The following is a 13,174-nucleotide window of genomic DNA, read 5'->3' as shown; positions in this document are numbered from 1 at the left end:
CATCTCCCACTCAGACTGGAATGTGGAGGCCAACTTAATGTATAAAATATTCAGTTACAGTTAAAACTTATTTGTTTAATTAGTCATTTAATAAGCGCATTTGTTGAGGTTCAGGTAGCATTATTATATTTCAGGTAGGTAATTTCATAATGTTTTATTGTGAATAAGTGTTTTATTTGAAGTTTGTATGTTTTATAGCTTAATTGGCCACTTTGCAATTTATGCAAATGAGAGGTGCTGCGCTGGAGCGTTAACAAAGGATAGAGAATAGAGAAGGGCAGGCGCTACAAGACCAACAGAGCCACACAGTTTTTCAACCGTAGTTTGTGGAGGTTAGCTAAGAACCAATTGCTCTTGTAAAAGAATTACGCAAAAACTGTGGAATAAATTTTTGTTTTGCATCTTTACATTGGAGCTCTGTCTGTAAATCAGCAAAATTAATGTTGTGGCAACACATTTCGTTGAAAAACCTTAGCTCTTTGGCTTGGGTTGATGAGGAGGCTAAGTGAACAGCAAAGGCTGAGAAATGCAACGATGAGATTAATCCATTCGACAGCGTATCTAATGCATCTTTCTCGAAACAAAGTCATAAGAGCTCTTCTGAACATGGTTCTTGTGAAACATCGTCTGCATCCTCCACAGGAATGAAAGCAGAGTTGGAATGAGCTAAGCTGTTGGTTCAGGCATCATCTTTGAAACAGAGACACTTACTCTTAGGAAAGAGAGGCTAAACTCAAAGCTGAAAAGGAGGAGCTAAAAATACAAACAGCTCTAGCAGCAAATGAGGAAAAGATCAAGATCCTATCAGAATATGAAGGTTGTGCATCCAAGAAATTCAGTTGTGCATCCAAACCGGATGGAATGAACTCCTATGTGACAGCGCACAGAGTTGAAGATTTGTTTGCTCAGCAGCAGTAAAATAGTCCTTTCCCAACGCAAGAGAGTAAAGTATGGAATAAAAATGTTGTTCAAATCATGCATCAAACACACGCTGTTACCTCTCAGCCATCACAGACACCAAGTGCTCTGCAGGATGTAGTCGAAGTGCTAACAAAGCAGGAGAAGTTGGCAGCATTGCCCCCTCAGAACATTTCCGTTTTTAAAGGAGACCCATTACAGTATCGGCTATTCGTTTGGGCATTTGAACATGGTGTGGAGGATAAAACAGAAAGCGATAAAAATCGGTTGTACTTCATGGAACAGTACACAAGTGGACAGCCACGAGAATTGATAAGAAGTTGTCATATGGAACCTACGTGTGGATATAATGAAGCTAAGAGACCTTTGGAAAAGCACTTTGGAAATGCCTACAAGGTATCGGTGGCATACATTAACAAGGCTCTTGGTTGGCCAACCATCAAGTCTGACGACGGAGAGGTTCTTCATGCATTCTGCCTGTCTGAAATGTATCCTGAACAGTAAATGATTACATGTGTTTTACTTAGCATTTTTTCTTTGAATGTAATAATGTTTGAGATTTTAAATATGATCTTTCAGCTGAAAATCCAAAAGAAGTGGCTGTAGTGGGCAATGTGAGAATTTGAGCATAGTATGTGATAAACAGGGGGGAAATGTTAGAACTGTAAATATATTTTATCCAATATATACTCAAAATTAACTTTAAGGACTGTGAGATTCTTTGTATTATTCTCCTATGTGTGTTCTTGTGAGAGATATCTGCAGGAAACTGATAAGCGTGCTAGATTGGAAGCACATACCAGCCACTCTGGAGACAAAACTAAGAACTGCTCTTAGTAAAACACCAAAAGGCTAAAGGGTCAAAGCAGAGAGACACGGGAACTGTTTTGAGACCTCGACAGGAGATTCATCGTATAGAAAGAATTATGACTGTGTGTTAGCAGCTGGGTTTTGTTTCCCTTCACCGCTTATGCAAATAGGCCAATGTAAATTAGGATGTCATGATTGCAAAATAAAGGAGGAGAAGCAAGAGAGGATTCTCAGAGTGAGTTTGGAGACTGTGAAAATCAGACCCTCCTCTCTGCTCTCCTTGCGAGTAAAATCCAATTCATTTGTCTCTCTTCTTTTGTCTATTTTAAGGCTGTAAACCTGATAGGTGGATAATGCATGCTTGTGGAATCTTGGACTGCCACAGTCTGTTATTATCTATGTTTAAAAGTGAGTAGAGCTGGTTACATTTCCTTAAGTAATTTTTGTGAAAAGAATTTACTTAAGAGTTGGTTTACTGCACTGTACTTTTTTCTTTTACTTGAGTAACATTTTTATTCTTAGTTGAGAAGATTTCTTTTGCATTTACAGAAATAGACTTCAGAAATTGGAAACCTTAGATTTCCGTAACATATGAGCTAATGTTAATGCAAATTTGCGCATATTACTCAACATTTCATACATGAAACTGTTTATATCCTTATTGTTTATTTTGTAATAATAAACATGGTTATTTTGTTTGAAATGTTACATAAAGGTTTGTTTATGTATTTATATTAAAGTAAAAGCTTGTTCAGTCTTCCGCCCATCCCCCGAAATAAGCCAATGCCCCACCTGCTAAACTCCACTGGAGCTGGGGCTGATGTGAACACAGTCTGGTATTTTTGAACTGATACCTGACCCAGTTATTGGGTCAGTAAAGCTATTTCTTCTCTGTATTATCCATCACTGGTTGCTAACCAGTGATGGATAATACTGGTTAGGTCTGATTGCGCTAGCTCCATCCAGCCAAAACAGTAATGAGTAAAGTAAAGCCTATTCAAATTGAACCGGAGTACATAGAACTGAAGAAATCACAAGAAGTAATGAAGATTAGGAGGACCAAACGAAGGAAGAGGACAGATACGGCAGAAGAAACTGGTGTTTGTGGTGCTACTGCTGCCACCTTCAGTTTCATAAATGAAACAATGACTGACGCATTACCTCTGGTCGTACTGTGTGTAAGTAATTCTGTAAATAGCTCTGTGTCAGGTCCGATCTTCGGTCCGGTAACACCTGTTTAGTGTCCGGTCTTTGGTCTGCTGCTGGGTCTGTGGTTTCACATTCAGTACCAAAGGCAGTAACAATAACTTCCTTATCATTTTAAAGAGCTTCCAGTGGTGCATGCTGGTGCCTATCTCCACCTGTCAATAGGCAAGAGGCAGGGTACACCCTGGAAAGGTTGCCAGTCCATCGCAGCTCATCCCAAACCATATATAATATAGAAGCCACAGTGTTATAACATTGCACAGTTTCAGCAAATGGTTGGAACCTCCTGTCCAAAGCCCAAGATTCAAATTTCCCAGGGAAGCTAAGCATTGTGCTCCCCTGATGGCTGGAAATTATGTTCTGCTCCCCATTTTAAAGACAAAGTCCACCACTGCAGTTTGCTACTTCACAGACACAACCATAACATTGAAAGCAATACTGTTTACCAGTCTTAAAAACAGCAAACACAAAATGCTCATAGCATTAGCATCGATTGACACGGCAAAGTGCTTGTAACTGAAGCTTGTTTACTACCTTAGAGAGTCAGCTCAGTCCAAGAAATGGCTCACCTTTCTTTTTGCTCTAAGACTATATAGGTCGACATAGTGACAAGATGAAGGAGATCTACAATGTGTTCTTCCCACTATATAAAAACATGCAGCATGTACATTTTCAAGTACGAAACTGTTGTGGTTTTGTTTTTGACTTGCTCTACTGCAGCAAAATCATGCACCTGCTAGATTCCACCTGGTGAAGAAAGCACAACAAAGGCTCTTCTTCCTCAGGAAACTGAGACGGGCTGGACTTTCCTCACGGCTGCTCGTGAACTTTTACAGGGCGATGATCGAGAGCATCCTCTGCCTCAACATGACTGTGTGGTATGGTAGCTGCACAGCATTGGAGAGGAAACAACTGACATGGGTGGTGAGAACAGCACAAGGCATTGTGGGATGCCCCCTCCCAGACCTGGACTCCATTTACACAGACCGGGTCAAGAAGAGAGCTGGATCCATAGCCATGGATTCCAGCCACCCGGGCCACAGACTGTTTGTGCCGCTGCCATCAGGCAAGCGGTACAGGAATATACGGACTACAACAAATAGACTGAGAAACAGTTTCTTCCCCACAGCCGTCAGAGCCATTACTCCCTGCCGCCCCCCCCTCCCACACATATCATAACCTCGCAGTCACACATACATATCCCCCACCCCCACACAGCCATATTGTTCTGCACTTTGCACTGTCACATTATCTGTACTTTGCCATAATTGGACCTGCTGCTACTTCTTTGGTGTGGTTGAGTGCCTTTAGTTAATTTAGTTGTATATATTGTTATTATTATTATTGTGTGTTTGCTTATTTATACTGTATATATTTGACCTTTTGCACGGGAGCTGCAATGGAAATTTCGTTGAATTCTGTTCAATGACAATAAATGCTATCTAAAATTTATTGTCATGTTTGTTGCACATCACTGAACTAAAACTGCAGGTTGAAGTGGTGTAGTCTACAGTCACTCATTGTCCTGAGCAGCAGACAATTATTGTGGAGCTTCTTGGTTGGGGCCAACAATACGCACTAATTTCTTAGGAAAGCCCTTCTGCTTCTTAAGTTGCAAGATGCAAGAGATGTGGCAGGTGCTAATATCCTTGAATAGCCAGTTTGATCTGCTAGATGTGGTGGAACATACTACTATAGTTCATGATCAAGACACTCTAAAATTTGAGACCTTAAACTTAAGACCTTGTATGAACTTAATTGTGTGAAGTTAATTTAACATAGTTTAGTGAAGTTGATTCAACTTAGCAATAGCAAGTAAAATATCATGTTGTTAACTTAGATATTTCAGATTAGTCAAACTGAAACTGTACAGCTTACTTTGTAGAATCTATGAAACCAATTGCCTTATACTGTATGAATTAAGTAACTACAACAAAATAACTGAGTATTTCAATTTTAATACGAACCAAACCAGTGCATCAATAAAATGGGAAGCATTTAAAGCCTACATAAGGGGGGAGATAATGGGGAAGATATACTAGGCATAAATCAAATTTAAATATATTAAAATAAAACCAAACAATTGCATCAATAAAATTGGTAGAATTTAAAGCCTATATGAGGGGGGAAATAATGAGTTATACTAGGCATAAATCAAGACTGGATTTGAATAAACTAAAAAACATTGAAAAACAAATCAAAGAATTGCAAGAACAGATGCATCACTGCAATGACACTGACAACTATAGGAGACTTCTTTTACTAAAATCAGAATATAACGAACTCACTATCAACAAAATAGCAACTAATCTACTGTGGTTAAAACAATCACATTACGATCAGGGTGAGAAGGCAGGAAAACTCTTTGCTTGGAGACTTAAAAAGATTACAGACAAATTGGGCCATATATTTTTACTCAAATTAAATAATGGTGAGAATCTGGTGGATCCAAAAAGAATAAATGATGCTTTTCCAAAATAATATGAAAACTTACATACAGTACATCCCAATATCCAGACAACACAAATAAACAGAAGCAGTTTCCAACTTCAATTTAAAACCCTGTCAGAAAAGAGTAAGAACAATTTGGATGAAAAGCTGAGTATTCAAGAACTTAAAATGGCTCTAAGCCACATGAATTCTGGTAAAGGCCCTGGCCCCGATGGCCTACCAATTGAACGATACAAGAAATTTCCATATAAATTACTGCCCCCTCTACTTGAAGCATTCAATGAAAGGCATCCTGCCCCCATCATTACAATTGGCAACTATTTCTCTTTTATTAAAGCCAGGTAAACACCAACAGAAATTGGTTCATATAGACCCATTTCTTTAATGTCCTGTGACACAAAAATTCTATGCACATCTTTGGTTCAAAGGATTGAAATGCATATTCCTAATTTAATCTCAAATGACCAAAACAAATTCGTTATTGGGAGTCAGGCCTTTCACAATACCCGATTACTAAATATATTATATTCAAAACAGCTTGCTATGGATTACACCTTTTTGTCATCAGATGCTGAAAAAGTTTTTGACAGGATCGAATGGAGTTACCTTTTTGATACCCTTAAGAGATTCGGCCTAGAAAAAACATAGTTAAAATGGATTCAATTACTATACACTGAGACAGTAGCTAAAGTTGCAACAGCCAACTTTCAAGATTTATAAATATTTGTAGATCGATAAAACAGGGATGTCAGCTGTCTCCCTTCTTGTTTGCCAGTGAGCCGCTTGCCATGGCAATATGCAAATCCCCTGATATCACTGGAATTCAAATTGTAGATGTAGAGCACCGGTTTTCTCGTTTTGCAGATGACATTTTTTTGTTTTTAACTTATCTGGGGGAGTCTGTTCAGGCTGTTGATAAAATTCTGAAGGAATTTGGAGAATTCTCAGGATATAAAGTTAACCAAAAGAAAAGCTCCTTATTATTGCTGAACAGAAATAAGCCTCCAACGCAAACACAATTCATTAGAGCTTCACCTACCTAGGAATCAAGATTAACCCAGATATTGAGAAAATAGTTTCTATAAATTACAATCCTTTAGTGCAGAAAATATTAGACTCCCTGATAGCTCATATTAATATTATTAAAATGTAAATTCTCCCAAAATTCTTATACATTTTCCAGTCCATTCCTTTATACATTCCAGCTTCCTTCTTTTCCTCTATGGAAAAAGCCCTGACCAAATTTATATGGAACAATAAATGCCCCAGATTGCGCCTCTCTCTTCTTTATCTGCCCTATGATCGAGGCGGGTTTAGAGTACCCAACATTAAGTTGTTTTAATGCGTGGCGCAGCTTTGTGCTGCTACTTGTTATTTTTTCACCAGTGACATACCCTCTTGGGTACAGAGAACAACTAATTAACATTACCTCTGACATCCTGTCTTTACTCAGCTGAACTTAAATATCTGTTAAAAAAAACACCAAAAATCCTTTTCTCAAAAACATAGTATCAGTTAGGCACAACTCTCATACAGTCTTGAGGTGTCCAAGATCTCATGTCTGTCACCTATTTGGGGAAACAGATGACAGATAGGTGACAGGAAGAGCAGACAGAGGCTTTAGAATATGGCTTAAATAAAATAGGGGACCTTTATAGTGAAGGAATTTTGATGTCAACAACTGGTAAATAAATACAGTCTGCCCCAAAAGCACTTTTTTAGTACTTATAAAGTAGAAGCTTTGTTACTGTCTAACTGAAATCTACTGCTGAACCTCCACTTTCTACCATAGAGGATATAGCCATTCACCATCATCAGAGTAGAGGCCTGTTTTCCAAATTTTATGTTTTTCTTTTAGCATTGGAAGAAAATATTCTCATATTTACCAGCATAAAAAACTGATCTACAAACGGAAGTCCCTGAGAATGAATGGAATAACTCATGTCTATTATCACAAACACAAAATATTAACGCAAGGTTTAAATTACAATACAAATGGTTATTTAGCGTGTATATCACTGCTGTAAAACTTCACCATTTCAATTAAAATATTCCTGATGTGTACAGTATGTTAAAGGTAATATAGATAAGAGTACTCATTTCCATTTTATGTGGCAATGGAGCTTCAAACTTTCTGGAAGGAGGTTATCATGTTCATCTCTCGTTTGATTGAGCAGGATGTTCCAATGGACAGTAAACTTAGCTTTCTGCACATTTCTCCTGATGGCTTTAAAGGAACTACAAAGAGAAAGAAGCTTCTTTGCCTCTTGCAGGCTAAACATGATTTCTCTGAAGTGGAGGAACACAGAAAGACCAAAGACAAATGAATGGATCAAGCTATTGAACAACAACATGGCAACGGAAAAACTGACTTGTATAACAAAAGGAAAGCTTCAAGACTTTAAAGATATTTGATTTCCCTTCCTACATCTTGTCAAACACTGTGACATGTAAGCTTAATTTTTATTTTATTTTTGTGCAGATAGAGTGAGCCCTGAGGTTATTTTTTTTTAGGGGAGGGCGGGTGGAGGGAGGGATTGCACTGTATGTTTAGGGTTAAGGTTAATTTTTATCAATTTTTTTATGTTTTGTCTGTATAACAGAAAATTCTAATAAAAATGTTTGGGAAAAAAGTAACTACAAGAAAAGATATTAAGTTCACAAGATTCAATATTTTATTTTTTTATGTCCTTAGCATAATACCACAATCAATAACCCCACAGGAACATGGATGTAGTCTGCCATGGGACCTGAATCACGTGGATATTAAGAAAAGTAAAAATAATTAAAAAAAGAATGAGATGAAAGTTTTGATTTTCTTGTGTACAACCTCTGACAAACATTACAATACATACAAGAGACACTGTAGTCTCTTGTATGGAAAAAGTTGAGTACGGCCTTTTCCATCATCCTATTAAAAGGAGTGTGTTTTAAAAGATGGCGGCGCCCAAAATGGCTGCGGCTGCATGGGTTCTCGACAACTTGCGAGTATTTGAGCAAAATACGCCGCCTAAAACGCTACAAACTTTGCATCCACTCAGTAACTTAGCATATGCTCGCCAGCGTTCTGCTGGAATTATGATCATCAAGTGATTTTGGACTCATAAATACGACTACTGTGGAGTGTTTACGTGATCTCGGAGTGCTACGGAAGCAAGATCCAGCGGCCCGCAGCGCAGCGGACTCGCCTAGCAGCACTAGCCGGAGGAGAAAGCGAAGGCGGTGCGACCGGCAGCAGAAGCGCGGCTGTCGAAGTGGACTAACAGCTAAGCTAAACGCTAACCCCTACAGATCGCCGCTTCCGTCCATCTTCCTCTCCAACGTCCGCTCTCTGGACAACAAAATAGACCATCTGCAACTAGAACTGTCTTCAAAGAGAGAGTTGAGGAACTGCTGCGCTCTCATTCTGACGGAGACATGGCTCAACTCGACCATACCGGACAACGTTGTTAGCCTGGAGGGGCTCGCTACATTCCACGCAGACAGGAGCAGCGCTCTCAGCGGTAAAACCCGAGTAGGGGGGCTGTGTATTTACATCAACAACAACTGGTGTAAAAATGCCATTACTGTCGCCAGTTACTGCTCCCCGGACATCGAGCTTCTGACTGTTAACTGTAGACCATTCTACCTGCCCAGGGAGTTTACTGTTGTTAGCATCACTGTTGTGTATGTGCCCCCCAGTGCTAACACTAAAGAGGCTATGAGTGTTCTCTACCGGACCATCAGTGAGTTGCAATCCTCACACACAGAAGGCGTTTTCATCATTGCTGGGGATTTTAACCAGGCCAACATGAAGACTGTTCTCCCTCACTTCAACCAGTATGTGGATTTTCCAACCAGGGGAGGAAATACTCTAGACTTGGCCTACACCAACATCAAAGAAGCATTCAGAGCAGCCCCCCGCCCCCACCTTGGCTCTTCAGACCACCTATCTGTTATGCTAATTCCTGCATACAAGCCCCTGCTGATCAGAACAAAACCTACAGTGAGGCAGGTAAGAATGTGGACTGAGGGGGCCATGGAGGCACTTCAGGACTGTTTTGAGTGCTCTGACTGGGAGATGTTCAAGGCAGCAGCCACTTACAACGACCAGATCAACATCGATGAGTACGCCATGACTGTGTCAGCCTACATCAACAAGTGCACAGAGGACGTCAGCATCACTAAGAACATTATCACCCGGGCCAACCAAAAACCCTGGATGACTAAGGAGGTACGGGAAATGCTAAAAGCACGGAACTCAGCCTTCAAGTCTGGCGACAAGGAGGCACTGAGGACAGCGAGAGCCAACTTGAACCGTGCTATCAGGTTAGCAAAGCGAACCCACAGTCGAAAAATACAGGAGTTCTTCCACGACACCAGCAACACCAAGGGTATGTGGCAAAGCATAAAAGCGATCACAGATTACAATCCATCCTCCCCCCCCAGTGGGTGAAATTGATGCTGACTTTCTAAATGGACTCAATAACTTCTTTGGGAGGTTCGAGGCACTGAACAATACTCCGGCAAAGAAAACCGCTCCCCACCAGGAAGAGGAGGCACTCTGCCTGGACACAGCCGATGTGTTGAAGACTCTGAAAAGAGTCAACCCACGGAAGGCCCCAGGCCCCGACAACATACCTGGGCGGGTGTTCAGGGAATGCGCAGGTCAGCTGGCTGGTGTCCTAACAGACATTTTTAACACCTCACTGGACCAAGCCACAGTGTCAGCCTGTCTCAAAACTGCCTCCATCATTCCGGTGCCAAAGAAACCTCAAGTCACCTATTTCAACGATTTCCGGCCTGTGGCACTGACTCCCATCATGATGAAGTGCTTTGAAAGGCTGGTAAAAGAACACATCGTTTCCAGACTCCCCCCCACATTCGACCCGTTCCAGTTTGCCTACCGCCGAAACCGCTCCACTGAGGACGCCATTTCCTCCACCCTACACCTGAGCCTGGCTCACCTGGAGGAGAAGAACACTCATGTGTGGATGTTGTTCCTGGACTTCAGCTCAGCATTCAACACAATCATCCCACAGCATCTGGCAGGAAAACTGGGACACCTGGGCTTCAGCACCCCCCTGTGCAACTGGCTGCTAGACTTCCTCACCGACAGACCTCAGTCAGTCCGGATCGGACAACACACCTCCGATGTCATCACCCTCAGCACAGGCTCCCCACAGGGCTGCGTCCTGAGCCCTCTGTTGTTCACTCTGATGACACACGACTGCGTCCCCAGGTTCGCCATGGATGTAATTACATCCAACTGAACTAGATAAAACTTGCAGAATTTCCTTCCCCTTAGAGTCTGACGGAATTCTTACTCTTCTTTCAACCTGGACAAGAATCTCGGGAAGTGTACTGTCAACGACTATTAATTGTTTTTATCTTGTAACCAGGTTGCTATGTATTGCAAATTTTTGCTCAGGTCCCTCTTGAAAATGAGATCTAGATCTCTACGGGGTTTACCTGATTAAATAAAGGAATATGACTCCTTTTCAGACTTAAATGCTGCAGAGAAAATCATTTGTCACTGTGGGGAACACTGCAAAAACAATAACAATAAGGGATAAAGCTCAAAAAAAAACATTCCATTCTCCACCGTACTACATACAGCAACCGAAATTAACACCTTTGATTTTATGATGTTTCATTCTCTACAAGAACCTTTAAGTAATAAAGCTCTGTGAGAAACTCACCTTCCTCCATCATAGCCGGAATAGGAAGGAAGTGATGTCACAGGTTATGGACCCAAAAATCAAATAAATTTCCCCAAAATTTATTTGGGGAAATTTATTATTACTTCTTTTGGAATAATAATTTGAAGATAAAGATACAAGATAAAATTAAGATCATAAAAATACATACGTTACAATACACTTCGCATAGCCGAGTGGCTACATGAACGTTAACAGGCTTGGCTTGTACTTGCTAAAGGGCTGCAATTGAAAGATAGGTAATTGTTGGTCAGAGCTCTTATTATGGACAAAAACGTTAAAGGCTCTCAAGTAAAACACATGGCAGTTTTAGCTATTGTTAGGCTCATAAGCCCATGCTAACATTAGCATTAGTCTGCAAATACTTTTATGCATCACCTTTCATAAATAAATTAACCTGTAACAATAAATTGACTAATAAAAGCCTACACAACACATACCAATATATTAATGACAAATAACTCACATATAGAGAAGTCTTCTTCCTGTTTGTGAAAGTCCACAAACATTCTGGAAGCTTCCACAACAACTTTACTGTGCATGAGCAATGCTTCACTCAAGCATTCATTTCAGTAACAAAAATATTCAAGTCCAGTTGACACACAACTTAGTCTTTCTCAGGCTAAACATGTACATTTCTCACATTTGTCAGAATAATGAAAGTAAATCTACTTTTACTATTGTTATCAAAATCAGACCATTGATGAACAATTGAGTGAAATAAGACTATTGGTCTGTTTTTAACCATTATTTTATCAGGCAGTATTTGTAAGCACTTTGAACTACCTTGTTGCTGAAAATGTGCTTTATAAATAAAATTACCTTAATCTTTAATCTCAAGGGACGGGTGTACAATCTAAATGTTATGGAGACACATCCGTATGGTAAATGCTACATTCAACTTGAGATAAAGCATACACCTAATAAATAGAAACTTTACATAATTTAATGATCTTTGGAAATCTTTGGTGGGTTTTTATTCTTTCGTTAAAAACACTCTGGTCTTTTTGCTATGATAATATATGCATACACATCTTTCAATTGAAGATTCAATTGCAGCTGCCAAGAGATGTCTCAAGGGTGTGATTTCTGTAATGTTGAGAGTATCATACTGTACTCCAACAAATGTTATGCAGCTATAAGTCTATAGGACAAAACACTGCTTCATTGAAATTTGGCCCATCAAGGGTTTCCTCAGCCAGAGAACACTGATGAATCAGAATAAATGTGCAATAAATATGTTTCCTCCTTTATTTTATCTTTTCTTTCAGACAAAGAAAGAAGAGCTTAAAAAGATTATGTGAACAACCCTGGAAAATATTAAAAAATAAGAACATTCTCTAAGTATTCTCTATGACTGCCTCTTCCAATGTTTGACATTGCTATATCTATATATTTATAAGACATTTATGTAGCATTTAAAGCATTTCAGTAGATAAAAAAAATCTGTGAGAAGGCAAATACTTTTTCATAGCTCTGTATATTCTCCATCAGCTGAATAAAGTGGCTATAAATCATAATCGCACCAATTTCCAGAAAAAAAAACAGGCCTTGAGACATAGTCAAACTGACAGCATAAGAAGAGATGCCAGGTTAATTACGTCTGCCTAAACATAAGACTTTATCAAGAGGAAATTAAGATAAAAAAAATATGCAGAGGCAAAAATGTCATTTTTTGAATTTTCTCCAACTTTCCTGTTACATTCTCACAAAGAAATTATGTAAAAGCAATCACCTTGTCAGACTCAGTCGACAACATTGTTACATATAAACCCTACAGGCTAGCTGAAAGGAATTCTTATTTGATGACAAAACTTATATTACAAGAAACAGTGCGTGAACAACACCTGGTGTACTGACACAGCGACTGTCATCAGCCATTGCTCCCCAGACCTGGAGCATGTGACTGTTGGATGCAGACCAATATACCTCCCCAGAGAGTTCACCGTAGTCATGGTAACCGCTGTTTACATCCCACCGGATGCTAATGCTAAAACAGCTATTGGACTTTTGCATGGCAGCATTAGCCATCTGCAGAGCATCTATCCAGATGCTGTGCACATCATAGCGGGGGACTTCAACCATGCAGA

The 13,174-nt window shown here is 39.8% G+C and overlaps 1 protein-coding gene across 2 annotated transcripts in view; it reads right to left on the bottom strand.

The window, feature by feature from the left end:
• The window catches only part of ascc3 (activating signal cointegrator 1 complex subunit 3), a 238,337-nt gene that overhangs the window by 147,922 nt on the left and 77,241 nt on the right, over positions 1-13,174 (bottom strand). The window lies entirely within an intron of this gene.

This window comes from Xiphophorus couchianus, chromosome 11 (genome assembly GCF_001444195.1).
Source record: "Xiphophorus couchianus chromosome 11, X_couchianus-1.0, whole genome shotgun sequence".
NCBI lineage: Eukaryota > Metazoa > Chordata > Actinopteri > Cyprinodontiformes > Poeciliidae > Xiphophorus > Xiphophorus couchianus.
The sequence above is the reverse complement of the archived record's forward strand: the minus strand, read 5'-3'. Positions and strand labels throughout refer to the sequence as shown.